The following is an 18,674-nucleotide window of genomic DNA, read 5'->3' on the forward strand; positions in this document are numbered from 1 at the left end:
AATTATGACTTGAACTGGAAGCTTTTAAAAAAACTTCTCTTGGGGCTTTCCTGGTGGCGCAGTTGTTGGGAGTCTGCCTGCCGATTCAGGGGACACGGGTTCGTGGCACGGTCCGGCGATCACATATGTCGCGGAGCGGCTAGGCCTGTGGGCCATGGCCGCTGAGCCTGCGCATCCGCAGCCTGTGCTCCGCAGTGGGAGAGGCCACAACAGTGAGAGGGCCACGTATCGCAAAAAAAAAAAAATCTTTTCTTGCTTTTCTACCAAATTCTAGCTGCAGTTGTCTTTGCTTCTACTTTTTCTGCGTAGGTCTCATATTCAGAGCCTCCTGTGGGTTTAATTATATGCAAATTGCAGGTTACTGTTTATAGAGACACAAAGACACACAGCATGGAGGGTGGGTGGGGCCCTCTAGGTGCTGAATTCTGATCCTTTGCAAGATGACAGCAGTGGGGTCTTCTGGTTTCTTTCCTTATATGGTTATTCTCATAAAGCGATAAAAGTGACTTACTATATGTTTATGTAGCAAGGTCTGTTTTTAATACCATGTAGTTTATATCTCTATGCATTTATATCTCTGTGCCTTTATATTTCTAATAATACGGTTCTTGTTGGTATATGTTGAGACTTTGAGAATTTGTCAGGATCCTTGACCTTGTGCATTAGAGTGTTCCGTTCTCAACAGCTGTGTGCCTCCCCTTCCCCCTCCCCTCTCGCGTTTTAAGCTGCTTCACCAGATTTGGAAGCTCCCTGATTCGCCTTTACTTTCCTTTCAGTGGGTAGAAGAACGGTTGGTTGGTTGGTTGGTTGGTTGGTTCTTCATTTTTCAGCTATGCTGTTAAACTAAAAATCTCTGTTTAACTCCCTTACTGTTTGTTCACGTGACTGTTCTCTTTCTGGTGTTTGACCAGTGATGCTGTGAGTTCGGGAAGATCTCTGCTGAAGAGTCTTTTCCCCTATTGTTCATTTATTGTCAGTGTTTTATGTTGACCGTGTGAAGGACATTAAAGTCCTAAAACATCTAAACCTTTGTCAATGAATTTCTTTACATGCTTTTTAGACAAATTGTTCTCTTATGAACTTTAGGTTGGGAAAACTTGAGTCTAAAAATAGCATCTGTGAAGGGTATTTTGTTCAGAAAGGTGTAAGACTTGAATCCTGTATATCCATGTTTTTAAAGATTCAGCATACTGGTTGGTAGCTTTCCGTTGGCTTTTGGAATGGACATTGTCTACCAACCACCTTACAACACAGCTCACAGTATAAAGTTGTATGAACTTTGTCCCACTTAGGCTGGAAACATGCCGCTAGGACAGTTTTGAGCTGTCTTCGTGTTTCGTTGTATTGTGTAATGAGGACTATACTGATCTTTCGTCCCAGCTCTGCACCAATTGGTTGGGTTAGTTGGGTTTCCTGCTTAGGGCTCAACCTTGCCAGTCTTGGTTCTCTCATCTCTAAAAAGGAGGATTGAAATAACTCCCTGACTTATCTCGGGGATGTTTGAAAGCTGAAAACAAGGGCTCAGTGCAGGATGTGACTGTTTAAACACAGTAAATGTTTCAACAGCAAAAGCCGGACAGTCCATGGACGCCATCCAAGTGTTCACATATAATAGTGCTCAGAGTCTATTTTGCCTCCTTCCTCATCCATTCATCTGATGGTCACAAGTCCCTGTGGTTTGTACCGGCCCCAAGTCTCTTGAATCTCCGCTTATTTCCATTCCCGTTGCCACAGCCAGCTCTGTCAGCGCTCCGCGGATCATGTCAGCAGCCTCCTCTGCCCCTCCCTGCCCCGACCAGCACAGCCCGTTGGACGGTCACTTCCCCTTCGTGCTCCTCCTTGGTGCGTAAAAAAGCCCAGACTTCTGAGCCTAACAGTCACAGCTTTGTGGTGTCTGGTCTGGCTTCTTCTTTCTTGTGTTTCTGGTTCTTGGAATGTGGCGTGCATATATGCCCATGCTACGTCGGGTAAGCCTGGAGTTCCTGCCCCGACTGAGCAAGACTGACGTTCCTTCAAGACACCTGCCAACCTCCTGCCCTTGTTTGTGTCTCCTGCATTGGAAGGATGCTCTTTTCCTTTGTTCTTATAAGCGTGACCCGTTTATCTCATCACAGCACCTTCATTCTGTGTTTTCCTGTACCGAGGGTGTCTGCTTACGTGCCTTCCCCATCAGAGCAAGGACTAAGCCCTGTTTCTCCACCTCCACCACCTGGCACCCTGCCTTGCCCTTAGAAGGTGCTCAACTACTGTCTGTTTAATGAATGGAAAGGCAGGGCTTCCTGCACTTCACAAACAGCCTGCAGTAAAGGCAGAGGTACAATCTCACATACGTGGATGTTTTCATTTTTCAAAAGCTTACTATGTAATTTCATTTTTTACTAAAATTTAAAATCTTGGAGGGCTCCCAGACTCTTCTTTACATATGTGCGAAAGTGTTTGGAAAACGGTGAGCCACTGCATTCACACCAGGACAAAGGATAGTCACTGTTGTCTGGAGCACGGATCACTGGAAGGTACTCATGGAGCGAAAACCTTGACCTTTGTATGTCTCAAGTGAGTGAACGGACGCCAGTCTGCTGACCACGTGGAGAGAGGGGAAGGGGAGATAAGGATGCACGCCCCAGATCAACAGGCTGCGGGAGCCACAACTGGCCAGTCTTTTTTTTTTTTTTTTTTTTTTTTTGTGGTACGCGGGCCTCTCACTGTTGTGGCTTCTCCCATTGCGGAGCAGAGGCTCCGGACGCGCAGGCTCAGCGGCCATGGCTCACGGGCCCAGCCACTCCGCGGCATGTGGGATCTTCCCGGACCGGGGCACGAACCCGTGTCCCCTGCATCGGCAGGCGGATTCTCAACCACTGCGCCACCAGGGAAGCCCTGGCCAGTCTTTAAGAGTAAAAGCAAAGTGGACAGACAGGGGTCTTTCCGGCCTTGGGAGATCTGTGTCAACCTTGGTGGCCTCACGTTCCTTTAGAGCCTCCGCAGTGTCCTCCTCCTTCTCCCAGACTGCTTTTGACTATTTTTGTCTTTCACAATGTGACAGCACATAATCATGTTCCTACCACCTAAGTGAGAAAGAACAGATTTGCTCCCACGTTGTTTATGTTTACCTCCACACACCGCTTCATCCCCAGCACTGTGGCTCTGTTCTTTGCCTGCACAAGAAACAAAATTGTTCTGTTCCGTGCTAGTCTATGTTTACCTAAACATCTAATGCTGTCTCGTCACAACTTAGCAGATGCTGGAAGGTTTGGCAAGCCCTTAGGTGAACTATGTGATGTAACAAATAATTAGTCCCATTTTTCCCCTTTAGAGCTTAAGGAGCCACTGAGACCCTGTAAAATGGACAAGACCCATTGATAGTTGTCCAGCTCTGCCTAAGTCCCTTGCAGGTCTGGCCTTGTATCACTCTGGGATTAATGTTTGTTGTATCGTGTTCTTTGGAAGGAAAATAAAATGAGGAAGAATTTCCTCACATTTGATCCGAATGAACAGAACTAAAAAGTGAAATGCTACTGTGTCTGCAAAGAAATCAATCACTTTAATTGCAAAGAAGATTCCCTGCCTCTGTTAGAAATTGTGCTCTTGGTAATTTAGAATCAGAATCCATGACAGTTTGTGATGAATTGGCTCCTTTTGGGCTAAAGGAGGTAAGAAGTTCTAATTACCCCTGGATTATTCCAGAGTGGGTGGAAAAGCTTGATGAAAGAGATATTGGGAGAGAGCTAGAAAAACTAGCAGTGAGCAAAGATTCATTGCATTTCTTTTTAAGAATCTAAAGAATAAAATAGTTCATTTGTTGTGACAAAAACAAGAGCCTGTGGTGTTTGAAATCCCCGAGCAAATTGGATTTTCTAAGAAAATAGGGACCTGGGCATCTGAGAAAAGTTTACGTACACAGAAGTCCTATAGTTAGGTTATAGAAATTGGCCTTGCTTAATTGTTAGCACACGAGAATACTGACAGCCTTGCGCCTCACTGGGGAAAAGTATGGAGTTCACACTTTGAGTGTTTAAATGTGTAAGTAATTGGCACTAAGTTGAAGGCAGTCCAAAATGTTTTATTCAAATGAAAGCATAATTTAAGTTAGTAGAAATGTACTCAGGGTCCTCCTAATGAATGAATCTACTGACCCAATCCCTTTTGGTATCCTAGCCTTTGTTTCTCTTCCGATTGCCAACAATCCCTGAAGAATAGGCTGGATTTTAGGTTGACGCATTTTATTTTGAATGGTGTGTGTTGATTTTATGTATCTATATAGATGTAGATATATACTTATAGATATATTTTCAAACTTAAAGAAAAGTTGCAAGATTAGTACAAAGAACTGTTGTATGTGCTTTACCTAGATTCACCAATTATTACTATTTAGCTTTATTTGCTTTGGCATTCACTGTCTCTCCATATATACATGTTTTTTTTTTCTCCTGAACCCCTTAAGGGTAAGGAGACATTGTGCCCTTTTCCCTGGAAATAGTGATTACTTCCTAAATGAAACAAAATTTTCTTACCAAACCACAGCACAGTGGTCTAAGTCAGAAATTTAACATTGATACTGTTGACTGATGTACCGTCCATATTCAAATTTTGCCACTTATTCCAGTAACACCCTTAATGGCTAATTTTTTCAGGCCAGGAACCAGTGTACAATCATGCGCTGCACTTAGTTCTCATGTCACTTTGGTCTAAGTATGAAGTAATTCTTCAGCCTCTTTGTTCTTCCTATTATTGAGAGTTTGTGACGAGTATAGGCTGGTTGTTGTGTAGAATGATCCTTGGTCTGGGTTTGTCCACTGTTTCCTCATGGATGTTTCATGTGATGTGCTTTGGATGGGGGTCCACAGAGGTGACAGTGTGTCTCTCTGTGCATCCTTACAGGAGCCACCTGATGGCCATCTGTCTCATTAGCATCTTGGTTAAGGTGGTGCCCACGAAGTTTCTCCACTGTCAAGTTATTATTTGTCCCTTTGTAGTTAATAAGTAATTTATGGAGAGATAGTTTGAGACTCAAAGTATTCTGTTCTTCATCAAACTTTTGACTTACATGTCTGGTTCATAGAACCAGTAATTCAGGTGGATTTATTTGATGAAGAAGGTGAAGTGATTCTTAATGCTTACTTCCCACCAGTAGTTTTAACAAGCCACTCTTCTTTCTCCCGAAGGAAAAAAAAATCCTAAAATATAAGCAGCAGAGGTGTGCAGCACAGTTCATTGACAAAAGGCAACTGTTGGAGGACATATATTCCAGGAGCTCTGAGAGTAACAAACATATTTTGAGAATGTGAACAGTAGGGGCAAGTGTGCTTTTTGGTGAATCAGGGAAGGAGGAAAAGAATCCCCTGATCGGGATATAGGGACCAACTTGCAGACTTTTCCTTCCCTGTCTAGTCAAGGTTGTTGATTTCTCAAGAGTTGTAGAAGGACAGCCCTTTGGCCACACAGACCTTTAATCTAATAACCAGATCGTGAACCACATAGCCTGATGATGCTTTAAAAGATGTGAAATATATCTATAACAATCTAAAGTGAAAGTTGCTTCTAATGACTCTAGCCCAGCAGAATAGGCCCCAAGAGAAAAGTAAAATCTTGGCTTCCATCTAGCCAGGTGAAGAGCTGTAGGCATCCCAAGAAATGAAACTTGAAGTTGAAACGTAAGAAATGTAGGAAGTTACAAGTCATTCTGGGGGAAAAAAAATAATGATCTTATCCAGCAGAATAAAAAGCGGCTAGAGGCTGAATCATTCTTTCCTGTTCCCTTCCTCCAGTTTAAAACCATAGGTTCTTTAGGTTGAAAGTCCAGGGGTTGAAGCAGAAATCTTTAGGAGTTCTTAGGAAATGACAGGTGAGCAGGTTAATAACCTCGGGTAGGAGCAATTCTGCTGTAAAACACACTGGGGAAAATACTTCTGAATTTCTAATGGATTTAAATCTAGGCAGTCTAACATATTTTCTAAAGAACTATGTTCAAATTAAGGCTCCAGCTGATGTTACCCAGTCGCCTCCCCCATTAAGCCATCTCCAGTTCTCCCAATGTCATATTGTTCAAGATATGGTGTCTTCCATGAGCAAGGTTCTTGTGCATACAGGGGCAAGACGTATCAGTTAGGATTTTGTTGGTCACAATAGATAGAAACCTTGGTCCCAACTGGCTAAAGTGAACAAACAAACAAACAAAAATTATTGGTTGATGTAACTGAACAGTCCAAAGACAAGGGCCAGCCCAGATCTGGTTTACTCCAGAGGCCCATGGTGTGTATTCTTTGGAGCCTCCTTTCTAGGACTCGGTGTCTTTGTCCTCCTTCGTGTCATGCTTCAGGATAACCACATTGGTGACATTGCCTCTTCAGAACAGGTCTGTAGCTCTGCTTTCCTCACCAGAGTGTCCAGCCTCACTCTGCTTGGGCTGCCTTAGGTCAGGTGCTCGTCCCTGTGCCCATGAGTAGGACCCGGAGGAAGGGACATGCTAACTGGCTGGAATACAACAGGACCCATCCTTGGAGCTGGGTAGCTGGCCAGTCCCACCTAAACCATATAGGAGCCTGTGCAGCTTGCCAAATAAGTTCTGCTTTTTGTTGCCTTTATGGAGCTTACAGCTTCATCAGGGAGGCAGACAAACAAATAAGCAAATGGATACAAGATACGAAGTGAAAGAACAGAGCTGTGAGAGTAAATGTCAGGGAGACACAGTCCAGACAGCGGAATGGGAAGTGACATTTGAGTTGAGATCTGAATGGTTGAGCAGGAGTTAATCAAGAAAAGAGGTTAGGGAGAGACAAAGGCCACGTGAGCATTTGGGGGAACATTTATCACTTTACTCTCTCTTAGGAGAGTTGGTGTGTGATGCTCAAAATATTGAACAACTAGTATGGTCCCCTGAAGAGGGCAAAATTACAAGTGGCCAAAAGAGGATGACTGCAGGAAAGCAGCAGCTCGCTGTAGGTGGCCACAGATGAGTGGCCCACTGCTGGGGTCTGAGGCCCACAGGGTTAGGGCTGGGGTGGAGACTGTTAACCAACTAGGATGGAAGTCGTAGATAAGTATATCAATAACTGGTATGGCAGCAGAGGCATGTACCTGCTGGATTTCAAGCCTGAGTGTACCACCTTTTTTTCCGGGCCTCTTTCCACTACTTACTGACCACCAAACGGTCCCTATGCGATATTCAATAAATGAATATCATGAATAAACATGAATATATGAATAAACATATAGATGGCTATATTGATAGCATGGGAAAATTATCTGCATTCATGCCTGATTGATATTGATAGAAGATTTCGCCCCAGAGCAAATTAGCAAATGCTTCCCTAGACTCCGCAGAGCATCTCAGATGGTGATTTTCAACTCGAGGCTTCTGGGATTTGAATCAGCATCTGCCTGAGGTTTGCAGGTTGAGGGGAATCTCAGCCTGGAGACACATGTTGATTCCACGGTACAGTGTTGGAGGCCCACACGGAGTAATAAACGTATAGTTGTGCTCTTTTTGAACCATGTAATACTTATTGACATAATGGGCACGTTTAAACAAAACTCATGAGGTGAAGCGTTAACATCTTGATTCCTGTCTTTTGTTGAAGGGGGAGAAAATGTGGGCCTGCATTTCAGCATGGAGGTTTGTCTGCAGCCAGTAGAGGCTGCCTCTTTAGATGGTGTGCTCTAATTTGCTTTTCTTCCACCTTTCTCACCGTTTTCATATTTGTTCCTTACTTGCCCTGGGGTCCCGGGTCTGAAAAGAGCGAGATTTGAGCTTTCTATTGGAAAACCATTGCAAGGTAAAACGAGGACGATGGTCCTGGGCACCACGCTCCTGGCCTTCTCCACTGTTTTAACCCCAGCAGCAGGAGCATAAACTTTCCAGCTGTGTGAAGGACTCAGAACTGAGCTAGAGCCATCCCCAAACCAGCTGAAGTTAGTCTGTTAGCTTTGTGCAGGCTGAAAGCTTTAAGTAAGCATTTCCAGTCATACCTTCTGGTCATTTCCCTTTAGTGTACCGTTTCCACCTCCAGGTTCTTCTCTTACACCCTGAGAGGCTGGCCCAGAACTAACCGAGGAGCCGCCACTTGGATGAGTCATTGTCATTAGCCTCCTTTTAGTCTCTTAAGCATCTCTCCTGTTTAGGGCTGAAGTCTAGTTGTATAAGATTTCAAGTAAAAACTCCCATCCGCAAGTCACTGATCCATTCATCCAACCTTACCTAGTTAGTTAGTGAAATGGGGAATCGTATTGGCAAGATCATTGTCCTTAAGCGATTTGGAGCCTAGTAGGGAAATTAAAATGCCAACATGCAGTTGTCCTACTCTGGGACAAGTGCCTATCAGGTAGGGTTGCAGATAAAATACAGGACACCTGGTTAAACTTGCACGGTGTATTTGTTAAATCTGATAACCCTAGCACCGGGGAAAGTGTTGGGTGCAAGGGAACACAGGTGAGGAGGACCAGGGAAGTCTTCGTAGAAGCACTGCCATTGAGGCCAACACGAGAGGGGTTAAGCCAGAAGAGGTGGAGGATAGGGGAGGGCTCTGTGAAGACAGAATAGCACATGTGAAGGCCCTGACTTGATAGGTGCCCCCAGGAAATTCAGGGGCCTGAGGTTCAGGATGTGGGAATATGGAGGGTGGAGGAGTATGTCAGGGGAGGGGAGACTGGAGACGCGATGAAGTCCTGCCATGGAATGTGGACTGGATCCTAAGCACAAGGGGCCAGCCATTGTAGGACTTGAAGCGGCAGAGTGACGTCAGATACACATTGGAGAAAACTCCTTGTGGCTGGAGTGTAGTGACTGATTCGAAGAGGGGGGCTGGAGACAGGAGACGGCAGAGCTGTGCCCTGCTGCAGTAACGAGAGTGAGTGATGGCCGTGGCTGTGAGGGAGAGAGAGGAATGGATGCGCTACTTAGAGGAGGGATGGGTAGATGCGGGAGATGAGGGAAGAGAAAGGTCGTGTATGAAGGTGGTTCCCCTCAGTGGGACAGGAGAGGTAGGAGAAGTGGGCACTGCGCTGCCCTTTACCTGTTTGCCTCAGGCCGGCTCCCTGCCTGTCCACTGCTCTGCTCCGTGTCACAGGGCTGATCCTGCAAACCCCATCGCCCAGATTTCCTCACCAGCTCTTTTCCAAGTAGGTTCAGCCAATGGAGAGCATTGGCCGGAGGTTGGAGGGCAGGGCGATGGGAGAAGCCAACGTATTTTCCCTCGCCCTCCGCCCTCCGCTCTCTGTTTGGGCAGCCGCAGCAGGGCTGGTGGCCGCTGTGCTCTGAGTGGCTGCCCCACCAGGCAGCCCCTCCCTCTGGGCTGCCAGCTCCTGCCTGGCAGCTGTGGCAACACCACTTCCTTCTTTGCCCCCCAGCCCAGCAGTGGGGTGGGCGTGGTTTCCTCTGCTGTGACTCTGGGATGTCTCACCATCCCATTTGGCCTTTTATTTATTTATTTTTTAAATTTTTCTTGCGGTAGGCGGGCCTCACTGTCGTGGCTTCTCCCGTTGCGGATGGAGCACAGGCTCCGGACATGCAGGTTCAGCTGCCATGGCTCACGGGCCCAGCCGATCCGCGGCATGTGGGATCCTCCCGAACCGGGGCACGAACCCGTGTGCCCTGCATTGGCAGGCGGACTCTCAACCACTGCACTACCAGGGAAGCCCCCATTTGGCCTTTTAGCTTTTTCATCACCATGTGAAATTTGTCGTATTGAACTACCTGTCACGGGCTGTTTTTCTGAGTGGACATTCAGTAATATGGACGTGTTGGATTTGAGGTGCCTTATGAGACATTTAAATGGAGACGTTTAACAGGAAGTCATATATAGATTGAAAGGTGCAGAGAGTGGTCTTGGATGGAGACAGACTTAGCTGGTGATGGAAACTAGGGGAGAGGATGAGGTCCTTGAGGGAGATGGCATAGAGGATGAAGAGCAGAGAGCCTAATACAGAGCCCTGAGAAATACCCCAAGGAAGATCAGCTCAACAAGAGACTGGGAGGGTGCCAAGAGACAGAAAACGGTCAGGAGGGTTGGATGGCGCAGAAGCCAAGGGAAGAGATTTTCAAGACAGAGACGTTGTTTAAGATATAAGTCGGGGGCTTCCCTGGCAGCGCAGTGGTTGAGAGTCCGCCTGCTGATGCAGGGGACACGGGTTCGTGCCCTGGTCCGGGAAGATCCCACATGCCGCGGAGGGACTGGGCCCGGGAGCCATGGCTGCTGAGCCTGCACGTCCGGAGCCTGTGCTCCGCAACGGGAGAGGGCGCAGCAGTGAGGGGCCCGCGTACCGCAAAAAAATAAAATAAAATAGAATAGAATAAAATAAAGATATAACTCGGCTTGGCGGTCACATAGATAAGGATTGAGAAGTAGTCCCCTGGACTTGTCAACGGAGAAATCATTGGGGGCTTCAAGGAGATCCGTTTCATGAGAGTAGTGGGGCAGAAACCAGATCGCAGTGTAGATGGGAGGGGAGCAATGGGGGGCAAGTCAAGAAATTGATGGCAAAGGGAAAGAAGGGAGGGGTGGATAGAAGGACAGGAGAATAGAGTGGAGGAGGGCATTTCCTTGTGGCTCTTTAACTCTGGCTGGGAGGGGCCAACAGAGAAGGAGAGCATGAAGATGTAGGAAGAGAGGGTGGCATCCCGAGCCCAAGGAGGACTGGCCTCTGTCTTCAGCTCCCACCAGCTGGACGTTCCCTTTCTCTAGCTTTCCACGTAGGCTGTGGAAGTTGCCCCTTGCCTCCTTGGATCAGCTGCCCTTGATTCGTTTGTCCTTTCTTCTTTCTCAGCACATCTGGGTACGTTATGTGATGACAAACAAATCACTACTGACGGTTAATTTTCTTGAAAACCCCCCCAGGCAGGTACCATTTTGGAGAACTACATATTGTGCCTCAAAAAGCCAAAGTAGCCCATTTTTCCTCTCTCATTGGGAGAGATTGCTGTTTCTTGGAGAACCCGATGAAGAGGGTGACTCGCACTTAGGAGTAACGTTGCTTGCAAAGTGCGAAAGGTGAGGTAGTTTGGCTCTGAGGCCTGAGACTTCCTGAGAGATGGCAGACTCACAGCTCCCATTTCCCTCTGACCCTGGGCTCTGAGCTCATCCAATGAGATGGTAAATGAAGTCACTGACACGGTTGAAAGGATAACTTTCTTCTCTCTTTTCCATTCAGAGCAAATTTAATGGAATTTGTATACAACATATGGATGAAATATCCATACGATGGGGCTTGACTATATCCTCACAATTCCCCTTCCCTTTTCTACATCTGGCCCCTTTAGCTCTGCAGACTTAACCCCACACCATCAACCGCCCCAGTCGGTCCACTGAGCGTCTCTTCCTCCTTCGCATCTGGTCGTTGTCGTCACCTTGCTCTCCACTACCGCCTCCTGCGGTAGCTGTTAGGTCCAGGGAGGTTGGTTCACTGTGAGCAAGTAACTGTCAACTCCATGGACAGGTGGAAGTGACTTGGCAGCCGGAATGAGCCCACCCTGAGTTAATTATACCAATGAGGGTCAAGGAGAACGGGGATGCAGCTGGTGTGCAGAGCCCCGGCAGTTGTGAGACACATGCTCCTGAATCCACATGTTGCTCCATATCCAGCCTTGCCTTTCTTGGTTCTCTCTCTTGACTCCATCCAGGTTTCTGCTCTCCTTGTCCCTTTGGGGAGGGAGGTCAGGACCGGCCCAGGTGTAGTCCCCCAATGCTTCCTACTTCCAGGCCCTACGTAGGCTTGTATATCCACTTGCTTGGGTTGCCCTGGCATTCGTGACAAGAAGTTGAGTGGTTTCTGCCCTAGGCTGTCTTTTTCTGGCGTCCTTCCTTGCTGAAATGTCAGAGGACGCCACTGAGAGGGCATAACCGCCAGTTGACCCGAGAGCTGGACCCGGGCAATCAGAGACTCCTCCCCCCCTCCCCCGACCTTGGAATATACATTCTGCCCACCGTTCCCACAGTGGGAACCCTTTTCAAAAACTCAGCCTTGAGAGAGGAACGTGTTCTTGAGACCATGTGGACAGTATATGTGACTGAACCCTGTTAAGATCTCTGTGTAAACTCAAGATTCTGGCGCGTGGGTGCTGAGATCTGTTTGTCTTTCAGCTGACCAAGGCAAGCTTTGTAAGCAGGTTCCCTTGCTTGTTGAAACTGCCACTGACTAGTCTGGAGTGGGCTGCCTCTTTCTTCAGTCTCTCGTTGTCCTCTGTGTATAAGGGCCAGTTTGCACCCCAGCAGATAACCTTAATGCTTTGTTTGCTTCCAAGTATGTACAAATCAAGTAATGCTTTTGTGATGAAAATTATACAGCATTATACAGAGAACCAAACATATACTTTCCATTACATCTTTGATGTACTAGTTGGTGTTAAATGCAGATGTTTCTTCACCCGTGTTCTTTGGACTGTTTTTTCATTCATGTCTATTTTTCTTCAGATGATTTTCTAGTAATTTATACAAATTTGTGAATCTGGATAAACTAATATCTTTGACTCTCAATTTCAGGTTGCATCCTTTGCTCTCCAACAGTCATTGAAGTGCTGTTTTCAATATGTCCAGGCAGGGATTCAAAATAACAAAAATGCTTTTGAAAAATAATGTCGTAGGTTGACAGAGTGGTTTATAGATGATAGCATAGGCTTATGCTCTTAATTCTTCCTCACAACCCTGCTTATCATGGCTGGAATTGCTGCTACACCTGTGGGGGCAGCTGGGGCCTGACTGGGCCACATGCCTCTTAGGCCCCAGCTAGTAACTGGGGCTTGTACCCACGGGGGCAGCAGGGCTCCGAGAGGGAGAGTAGAAGCCCAGACGGACCTGGCTCTGAACTGGTCCACCATTGTTTCTGCTGCTTTCTATTGGCCATGGCACATCACCTAACTTCAAGAGTGGGGAAATCAACTCTGCCTCTTGATGGGAGAAGTTGGAATGTCACATTGCAAAGAGTGAGGACACAAGGAGTCAACCTGGAGCCATTTTTGCAATTTGGATGGTGCTTGGTGCCTTCCTCAAGGAGGTCGTACAAAACCATTTTTCAAACATCCCAGGTTCCTATAAATCTCCACCTCTGCTTTGGCGGCCCCTAAAAATTCCCAGTCAGTTTTGGTGAGGGGACACTTGGTGACAGTGTTCTCTTTCGAAATGAGTAGTTCCATTATCGACATTACATTGCTCCCCATCCATTATTTACAAGGTTTCCCTGTTTGTATGTGCAAAATATTTATGTGTATATTTTGAGACATAAATTGTACAGGCCTCTTTTTTTTCTTTTGCACACCCTAGAGATGTTATAGAGGGAGTAAATGTGTCCAAATTTGGGGGAAATTGGAACAATCAAGAGTTACCTGTATGGAATGCTGTTAACGATGACAATTCCCGCTACAGTACCTTTCCTCTGAGACACTTAGGGTCTGTCAACAGATTAAAAGTAGTAAAAGATGCCGATGGAGAGAATTTTCATTACCTTGTGCTCTGAAAACTTGGATTTTCATTGGTTTGAATGGGCCTGAAAATGCATTTTTCTTAGTAGGGGCATAGAAGCCTCTAGCGGTATACTTAATAAAGCGAGGTGAGTTATAAGCAATCATCTGTTGGAGGGTAAATGTACCACACTCCACTTTAAGAAAAATACAATATAAAAGTCTTACCATGGAAGAAAATCTTTAAAAAAACACTTCAAGAAAAATAAAGACATGACACCATATTCAGTTTAAAGTCAGTGACTTATAAGCAAAGCAAAGCAAAGCCAGTCTGATTAAGGCCGTTGCATTGTTCTCGCATTTTTTTAGGTCTCACCCATTTCTGTGGCCTTTTTAGAACCTAAGCTTCTAGGGCTCAGAGACGTTCGTCTTGACGTAGGACTGAGCAAATGCACGGAGAGGTTCTCAATAAATAGGCATTAAATTCTAAGTCCAGAAGGGGCCTTGAGATTCCTTCTCTTTACTCCTTTGTAGAACTGTTTTAACCAGCCCCCCAAAACAGAGATTTTCTTTAAATCTCAAAATTCAGACATTCCACAATCAGAACTTACTTCTCATATTGCCTTGTGGTCTGCTGTGGGCATCTGTCGAATGGTGTGAACTGTGCATGGGGACCATGGCCTACCCTCCAGGCCCACGGTTTGGGCTGCTGTGGTGCCATGCTGTGCCCAAGGGCCTTCTTCTTTGGAGGTCTGGGCTCCAGTGAGCCTTGGTCATGTTCTTTTATGGAACCTTGGGTGCTTGACCACTCTGACCCTCAGTCTCATTTGCAGGTTCTGGGGAAGATTAAATGAGCTCACGTGATATCCAAGTGACTGAGGCAGAGTACACTCGGGATGAATCTCTGCTTGGTTTTCATTGGCTGCAGAGGAGGGGATGACCCTAGGGGTGAGCTCCTTGGACTCCAGCTTTGGAGCCTCTCCAACTTGAATATGGGTATGCCTCTCGTGGATTTTGTTAAATGCAGGCTGTTATTCAGTAGTTCTGGGTGGGGCCTGGATTCTGTGCTTCTAACGAGCTCCTACGTGACGGTGACACTGAGAGCAAGGGTCCAGCTCCTGCCTTCCTCCCTTTCCGGAATAGCAGGACGTCTGCCCCCCCGGGAGGAGAAAACATCGGCAGCATGACCACTAGTAACCAGTTTCCTTCGCAGGCAAGGGACCTTTACCACTGCTCCCAACCATTTTGTCTGAGGCACAGCAAGCCAAAATACTGAGATGCTGAGGTTTGCAGCAAAGAGGAGCTTTATTCACGAGGCAGCCAACCAAGTGAGGAAGTGACATGAGAATAGGTCTCAAATCCGCCTCCCCAAAGGCAAGGGGCTTGGGGTATCTATGGGACAAAGAATAAAGAGGCAGGGCAGTATGAGGCATGGGGAGCATGAGGAAAGGTGATTGGAAAAAGGTGTGCTCATCATCGTTCTGAGCTGGCGTAACTAGGCAACAGGGCTCAGCACATTCTCTGGCTGGAGTTTTTGGCCCTCTGATGGCAGGAGGTCAAAAGGCACTTGCCCAGGGGGAAGATCGGTGGTCCTCTCCAGTATTAACAGGCTCCGCCTAACTAGGCAGAGCTGATTCCAAGTTCCTGGACAATACTGGGGCAAAGACGTGCAAGTGTTCAAGCTCCTTTGATGAGTGAAGACAGGATTTGACTAATCATGACACATGGTTTCACCTCCAGACGAGCAGAAGAGAGCTGTAGGCTGAGTCTGGCTCCTGGCACCTGGAATTGGAGGCAGATGGTTTAAAAATGGGCTCTCCCACCCTCTGTGTGATCTCAGCTAGATAGACTATTGAACCTTCCTGTGCCTGTTTCTCCACCAGCAGCATGGGGACACTCGGAGTCCCTCTCTTGGGGGCTGTTCTGGGGGTTCAGTGAGATATAGATGCATGCACAGGCACATGGGAGACACCCAGTGTGTGTTACCTCCGTGCTTATTTTTATTAGGAGACCAGTATTGTTAGAAGATTTCTGGTTTGGACAGCAAATTAGATAGGTGGTCATTACTATAGTGTATGCAACAGCAATTCACATTACCACTTGCAAAAAGGTAGTTGGTTGTCCAATGGAGATTATAAACATCCATTTACCATGAGCTACTGAACAGATACTTTACACAGTAACTCCTTCAAGTACTATTTCAAATCAATTCTCTTTGTTTTCTTAAGCAATTGTTAACCCCCAATTTTGTGAATAATACCAAGTAAGTCACTTGAAAATCATCTAGAGCAATCTATTTCACTTAGCAAGCCTAAAGCTGTAGTTCAACAATTTTATTTCCTGTTCTATGACAAAAATTACTCTGAACAGCTATCCCCTGGATAAGTAATCAGCTCAAGCTACTTTGACTGACTAAATCTGATTTACTGAGTTAATAAGCCAGTTGATGTAGAATAGGTCTAATGCATATTTCTCATCCATTCTGCATTAAACTGTTTCCCATGCCTCAAATGTCTTTTGTCCCATTCGTGAATATCCAAATTCCTACTTCTGTGCTGTAGGGCTTGGCTCAACTACACCTGCCTTTAGTTAAACTTTTCTTACCTGCACAACTGGAGATAATTTTAGTCTCCTCATGACTCCCACGGGGCTAGCTCTGTCGTGACACTTGACTACTTGGTGACATATTTTATTTTAAAAAGCCTTCCGTTATTCCGTGCACATCAAACAGTAAATGCTTTCTGTTAGCAAACGTGCATAACCATTTTCTGAACTCTTCTGCTCCTGGCAAGATTCATGAACACACCAGGCAAATAAAGTGAAAGAGGAGACAGTACATAGTGTTGTATTCAATTGGGTCTTGATACTTAAGTGTGACTCTTAACCAAGGATTATGCAGTAGTTAAGGACACAGATTAAAGTTGTTTAGAGTGTGTCCTAAAGTCTCACTGGCAGAATTTAAATCTCTACTCTGGAAGTTGTAGACCTAAGACAAATTCTTCCTTAAACTTCATTTCCTGCATCTGAGAAAGATAATAGTATCTCCCTTGTAGTAGACTGAATAATACCATTGAACTAAATACCGTTGAGGCTACATCTTCTCTAGTTTCTAGGATCACTCACTTTCTCATTTCTCCCTTCTCCTTTTAGTTCAGAGTCTTGTCAATTTAGTCCCTTCCCTAACCACAACTTATAAGAAGGGGACACCGCAAAGTGATGAAAGTCTAGACAGTCTGGTTTTAATCCTGGGTTTTTGCCACCAACTTACTGTGTGGCATTAAGCAAGCTATTCAGCCTCTCTGGGCCTCAGTTTCCCCCCAAAAAGGTGAATATTATGAATAGTACCTACCTATAAGGTTGCCATTATGAGTCAAGTGAGTTAATATTTGCTAAGCACTTAGAATAGTACTTGTTACAGTCTAAGCACTACAGTTGTGCTCGTTAATAATAATCAATGAAGTTGCAAGTGTATAACTTACTCAACTTTCTGTCATAACTTTGAAGTGTTGGTCTATCTGTTGGCCGGTGTTGCAGGTAAATGAGTCGAGGCATGGGCTGAGGCATTGCTACCACTGGGTGGTGTGTTCTCATATCTTGGAACAGTGGTGTGAAATGGGTAGTGGTTCTCCTTGGAGACGGGGCAGACTGGCAGATGACAGCCTGGGAAGGAGGTGTGGTGCCCATAGCTTTGCTGTCAGAGGTGCTGCCTGCTGAGGCACCGGTGCCGGCCTAAGCCGTAAATGGGGTGCTGGGGAAAACAGGAGTGGAATGGAAAATAAAAGCCTGGGAAGGAGGTGTGGTGTCCATAGGTTCGGGGTCAGAGGTGCTGCCTGCTGAGGCATCGGTGCCCGCCAAAGCCGTAAGTGGGGTGCTGGGGAAAACAGGAGTGGAATGGAAAATAAAAGCCTGGGAAGGAGGTGTGGTGTCCATAGGTTCGGGGTCAGAGGTGCTGCCTGCTGAGGCATTGGTGCCTGCCAAAGCCGTAAATGGTGTGCTTGGGAAAACAGGAGCGGAATGGAAAATAAAAGCCTGGGAAGGAGGTGTGGTGTCCATAGGTTCGGGGTCAGAGGTGCTGCCTGCTGAGGCATCGGTGCCCGCCAAAGCCGTAAATGGGGTGCTGGGGAAAACAGGAGCGGAATGGAAAATAAAAGCCTGGGAAGGAGGTGTGGTGTCCATAGGTTCGGGGTCAGAGGTGCTGCCTGCTGAGGCATCGGTGCCCGCCAAAGCCGTAAATGGGGTGCTGGGGAAAACAGGAGCGGAATGGAAAATAAAAGCCTGGGAAGGAGGTGTGGTGTCCATAGGTTCGGGGTCAGAGATGCTGCCTGCTGAGGCATCGGTGCCCGCCAAAGCCATAAATGGGGTGCTGGGGAAAACAGGAGCGGAATGGAAAATAATAGCCTGGGAAGGAGGTGTGGTGTCCATCGCTTCCATATCAGAGCTGCTGCCTGCCTGATCTGAGAGCAGAGAGTAAAAGTGGAAGAGCTTCTCCCTAGCTTCTAACTCTTCTCAAGATCCAGCACGCACTGGACACTGGAAGGCTCAGCCTGGCTCTGTGACATGTCCATTGTACGCATCACAGAGAAAGGGTGGGCGGGGCAGGGGGTGAGGCGGGGGTGGGGGAGCACATGCAAACCCAGCCCCTGGAGAAACCCCGGCCCAAGGGCAAAGGGCGGGGCCCCTTCTGGACTTTCTAGCGTCTGGGACTTCTCGCTGTGTGTGGCAGGTGTTTAGCACCAGACGGGCCACCGTGCAGAGACTGTTGGGGACTGTGGAAGCCTTCTCGTCCAGAGCTCACCCTGCCTGGGCACCAGATCTGCAGGCCCCTCAGCCCTGCGTATGTATCGGCCAGCCGTTCCCCACCACGGGGCCAGAGAGTAGAGCCTGCTCAGAGCTGAGGGCAGGAGGCACCCAGAGTTGCCAGGGTGTGGCCAGCCTCCTCCGGGGACCTCCCCAGCTTCTCTGCGAGGCCTGGAGACTGGAGCACCTCCTCCAGGGCTGCTCAGCTGCCAGCATCACCATGAGCCAGGCGGTGAAGGTTTCTGAGCAGGGGATGCAGAGCCTGACCTGACTGCATGCTGCACCCCACGATGTCCCTTCCTGGCAGATAGGTTCTTTCTTCACTTCTTTTTTGAAATTTGGTAAAACAACATTTAAACCTTCGACTGTTCTTCAGGGTATACAGATGGTAGTGGCTTAGCCGGGATTCGAACCAAGCCTGTGTGATTCCAGAGCTCGTGCTCTGGACTGTGGTGCCTCCTTATCATATATGCTTCATGTGTTACTTGTTTTCCTT

General features: G+C 47.0%; 1 protein-coding gene and 1 long non-coding RNA gene across 6 annotated transcripts in view; one reads left to right on the plus strand and one right to left on the minus strand.

Annotated features, from left to right (window-relative positions):
* Nucleotides 1–18,674, plus strand: part of LOC131755785 (UDP-N-acetylglucosamine--peptide N-acetylglucosaminyltransferase 110 kDa subunit-like) — a 66,755-nt gene that overhangs the window by 18,524 nt on the left and 29,557 nt on the right. The gene's annotated exons all lie outside the window — the stretch shown is intronic.
* LOC131755517 (uncharacterized) overlaps nucleotides 14,668–18,674 on the minus strand; it is a 77,461-nt gene continuing 73,454 nt past the window's right edge. The window contains exon 6 of one of the 2 annotated variants that reach the window (XR_010840368.1): nucleotides 14,668–15,163. This is a non-coding gene — a long non-coding RNA (uncharacterized lncRNA). The remainder of the gene's footprint in view (nucleotides 15,164–18,674) is intronic. The other variant, XR_010840367.1, reaches the window with a different exon arrangement.

This window comes from Kogia breviceps, chromosome 4 (assembly GCF_026419965.1).
Source record: "Kogia breviceps isolate mKogBre1 chromosome 4, mKogBre1 haplotype 1, whole genome shotgun sequence".
NCBI lineage: Eukaryota > Metazoa > Chordata > Mammalia > Artiodactyla > Physeteridae > Kogia > Kogia breviceps.